The following is a 5,080-nucleotide window of genomic DNA, read 5'->3' on the forward strand; positions in this document are numbered from 1 at the left end:
CTGTGTCTCCCTCTCTCTCTGCCCCTCCCCTGCTTATGCTCTGTCTCTCTCTCAAAAATAAACATTAAACGAAAAAAAATTCATTCACAGAAATAGCAAAGGTTTGAAATATTCAGGAACAACCCTCATGAGAAATGCATAATACTCTTGTAAGTAAAAATAAAATTTACCTGAAATATGCCCTAAAGAAGACCTGAGTAAATGAAATATACCATATTTCAGGATGAAAAAATTCAAAATTGTAAAACTATCCAATTAATATAAAAATATAATCTCAATCAAGATTCAAGCATGGAAAAAAAAAAAAGATCCAAGCGTGGTTCTTTATGGGATTTATAAGCTTATTATGAAGTTCACCTGGCAGAGAAAAATATATAAGAATACATTTAAAAAAGAACAACAAGGGAGCATTTACCATACCAGGTTTCAAAACATAAAGCTTTAATGATTAAAACATGTGGTATAGTCAACAGAGGACACAGAGGGAATCTAGAAGCAGACACATATTTATACTTTCTGTCATGATAAAGGCAGCATTTTACATCAAATGGCATTGGCACAAATAGCTAACCATTTGGAAACAAAATTAGATTCCTACTTCCTGTGTTGCACAAAAATAAATTCCACATGGATTAAAGAGCTAAGTGTAAAAACAAAACTATAAAAGTGTCCTAAGAAAATACAAGACCCTTTTAATATAATCTTGGAGTGAATAGTTTTTTTTACCAGACCCAAGGCTATATATTGACCATTTCACCATATAAAAAATTTAAACTTTTAGATAAAACAAGGTACCTTTTAAAAGATAAGAAAAAGCAACAGACTGGGAGAAAACATTTTTAAGAGCTCCTACAAATCAGTAAGAATAAGACAACACAATTTAAAAACAGACAAGGATAGACAACCTTGGTGGCTCAAGTCGGTTAAAAGTCTGACTCTTGGTTTCAGCTCAGGTCATGATCTCACAGTTCATGAGTTTGAGCTCCATGTCTGGCTCTGTGCTGACAGTGCAGAGCCTGCTTGGGATTCTCTCTCTCTCCATCTCTCTCTGCCCCTCACCCGCTCTCGCTCTCTCTCTCAAAATAAAAAATAAAAAAAAAAAAAAAAAGGCAAGGATAAAACAAGTATTTCACCAAAACTTTTCACACTAGACTTGTGAAAAGATGATTGGGATTACTAATGATCAAAAGAATGCAAATAAAAGCAACAATTGGATGCTTTTTACAATCAGATTTGCAAATGTTAAACATTCAATGTTAGTGTAAGAGTATCAGGAAAAGGTCTGTATGGAAATATAAGTTGGCTACAGTTATTTGGAAGACAATTTGGCAGTATGTATTGAAATTTTAGATGCATATACTTTTTGACCAGCAATTCCACTTTTAAGTATCTATCCAACAGAAATACACTCTCAGTTATGATCCAATATATGTAGAAAGCTTTTTACAGCAGTATTCTCTGTAATGGCCAAAATCTGAAAAGAATCTAAATGCCCAATAGTAGGAGAAAAGGAAATTAAGCCTATCCTATGTAAAATTATAGAGCAATTTAAAGAATTATGTGGACGTGTATATACTGAGATAGAAAGTGTGTTAAGATACGTTAAGACAAAAAACTCAACAGGGGTGCCTGGGTGGCTCAGTCAGTTAAGCGTCCAACTCTTGGTTTCAGCTCAGGTCATGATCTCATGGTTTGTGAGAACGAGTCCCTCGTCGGGCTCTGTACTGACAGTGCGGAGCTTGCCTGGGATTCTCTCTTTCCCTCTCTCTCTGCCCCTCCCCTGCTCACTCTCTCTCTCTCTCTCAAAATAAATAAATATTTTTTAAAAAAGAAATACATTTTATATTATGGCCCAATACATGTGTGTGTGTGCGTGTGTGTGTATATAACTAACACAAAAGATTCGTGAAACAATATTTACACTTCCTTTCTGAGATGAACGCTTTCTACTCCATCCTATTTAACCTAAAAAACAAACACCCCCAAAAACCCCCTAGACTGAGTTCCTCAGTGGGTTGTGACTCAGTTGGAAAAACACTAGTTGAGTGCACCTAACCGACTTCAGCTGTGTATAATTTTGTCAGTTTTCCTGCTCCACTTACCTGATAGGGGGCAGAGAAGTTAAGGAGGATATATTAGAAGGATAAGCATTTGTAGAGTCTAGGATAATGGCAAGAGGAGCATGTGAAGATGGACACCAGACTGGCTAAGAAAGACAGACAAGTTGGGGCACCTGGGTGGCTCAGTTGTTTGGGCATCTGACTTCGGCTCAAGTCGTGATCTCATGGTTCATGAAACCCCATGTCGGGGTCTGTGCTGACAGCTCAGAGTCTGGAGCCTGCCTCTGATTCTCTGTCTCCTTCTCTCTGCCCCTCCCCCACTTACCCACTCACCTTCAAAAATAAATAAACATTTTAAAAATTTAAAAAAAAAAGAGGAAGATGGCTGCCTAAGTGGACACTGGGCTCACCGCGTCCTGCTGATCACTTAGATTCCACCCACACCTGCCTAAATAACCCAGAAAACCACCAGAAGACTAGCAGAATGGATTCTCTGGAGCCAAGCATAGACAACAGGCCCACAGAAGAGGGTAGACAAGAGGCCCACCGAAGAGGGTAGGAAGGGTGGAGAGGCAGTGCGCGCTACACAGACTGGCGGGAGGGAGCCGGGGCAGAGGGGCAGCCCACCGGCAAAGCAGAGCCCCCGAGTCTAGCTGGCAAAAGCGGAGGGGCCGGACGGAGTGTGTTCGGACAGCGAGCGGGACTTAACATCTGGAAGGTTATAAGCTAACAGCTCTGCATGGAGAACGGGAGGGCTGGAGGACAACGGGAGGGAGACTTGTTGAGCCCCAGATGACAGAGATCAGCTTGGCAGGGAACAAAGGTGCTCACCAGTGCCATCTCCCTCGCCCATCCCACAGCCAAAATCCCAAAGGGAACCGCCAACACCCAACGCTGTGCTTTTGCAGACCCATCCCTCCGGCGGTGGGTCTGACTCACTCCCGGTGCCTCAGGGCCCCTCCTGAAGTAGATCACCGAAGGAAAAGCCAGCTGAGCTTGCCCCTCCCGCCTCCGTGCACCTTACCAATCCACCCCAGCTAATACACCAGATCCCCAGCACCACAAGCCTGGCAGTGTGCAAGTAGCCCAGATGGGCCACACCACCCCACAGTGAATCCCGCCCCTAGGAGAGGGGAAGAGAGGCACACACCAGTCTGACTGTGGCCCCAGTGGTGGGCTGGGGGCAGACATCAGGTCTGACTGCGGCCCCGCCCACCCACGCAAGTTATTCAAGACAGCACAGGGGAAGTGCCCCGCAGTTCCGCACCACTACAGGAACTGTCCAAAATGATGAAACGGAAGAATTCCCCTCAAAAGAATCTCCAGGAAATAACGACAGCTAATGAACTGATCAAAAAGGATTTAAACAATATAACAGAAAGTGAATTTAGAATAATAGTCATAAAATCAATCGCTGGGCTTGAAAACAGTATACAGGACAGCAGAGAATCTATTGCTACAGAGATCAAGGGACTAAGGAACAGCCAGGAGGAGCTAAAAAATGCTATCAATGACCTGCAAAATAAAATGGAGACAACCACGGCTAGGATTGAAGAGGCAGAGGAGAGAATAGGTGAACTAGAAGATAAAATTATGGAAAAAGAAGAAGCTGAGAAAAAAGATAAAAAAATCCATGAGTATGAAGGGAAAATTAGGGAACTAAGTGATGCACTAAAGAGAAATAATATACGCATAATTGGTATTCCAGAGGAGGAAGAGAGAGGGAAAGGTGCTGCAGGTGTACTTGAAGAAATCATAGCTGAGAACTTCCCTGATCTGGGGAAGGAAAAAGGCATTAAAATCCAAGAGGCACAGAGAACTCCCTTCAGACATAACTTGAATCGATCTTCTGCATGACATATCATAGTGAAACTGGCAAAATACAAGGATAAAGAGAAAATTCTGAAAGCAGCTAGAGATAAACGTGCTCTAACATATAAAGGGAGACTCATGACTGATGTCTCTACTGAAACTTGGCAGGTAGGAAAGGAATGGCAGGAGATCTTCAATGTGATGAACAGAAAAATATGCAGCTGAGAATCCTTTATTGAGCAAGTCTGTCATTTAAAATAGAAGGAGAGATAAAGGTCTTCCCAAACAAAATCTGAAGGAATTCGTCACCACTAAACCAGCCCTACAAGAGATCCTAAGGGGGATCCTGTGAGACAAAGTACCAGAGACATTGCTACAAGCATGAAATCTACGGACATCACAATGACTCTAAACCCATATCTTTCTATAATAACACTGAATGTAAATGGACTAAATGCACCAACCAAAAGACATAGGGTATCAGAATGGATAAAAAAACAAGACCCATCTATTTGCTGTCTACAAGAGACTCATTTTAGACCTGAGGACACCTTCAGATTCAGAGTGAGGGGATGAAGAGCTATTTATCATGCCACTGGAAGTCAAAAGAAAGCTGGAGTAGCCATACTTATATCAGACAAACTAGACTTTAAATTAAAGGCTGTAACAAGAGATGAAGAAGGGCATTATATAATAAACACAGGGTCTATGCACCAGGAAGAGCTAACAATTATAAATGTCTATGCACCGAATACGGGAGCCCCCAAATATATAAAACAATTACTCACAAACATAAACAACCTTATTGATAAGAATGTGGTAATTGCAGGGGACTTTAACACCCCATTTACAGAAATGGATAGATCATCTAGACACACGGTCAATAAAGAAACAAGGGCCCTGAATGATACATTGGATCAGATGGACTTAACAGATATATTTAGAACTCTGCATCCCAAAGCAACAGAATATACTTTCTTCTCGAGTGCCCATGGAACATTCTCCAAGATAGATCATATACTGGGTCACAAAACAGCCCTTCATAAGTATACAAGAATTGAAATCATACCATGCATACTTTCAGACCACAATGCTATGAAGCTTGAAATCAACCACAGGAAAAAGTCTGGAAAACCTCCAAAAGCATGGAAGTTAAAGAACACCCTACTAAAGAATGAATGGGTCAACCAGGCAATTAGGGAAGAAAT

This window comes from Leopardus geoffroyi, chromosome A2 (assembly GCF_018350155.1).
Source record: "Leopardus geoffroyi isolate Oge1 chromosome A2, O.geoffroyi_Oge1_pat1.0, whole genome shotgun sequence".
In the NCBI taxonomy this organism is placed as follows: Eukaryota; Metazoa; Chordata; class Mammalia; order Carnivora; family Felidae; genus Leopardus; species Leopardus geoffroyi.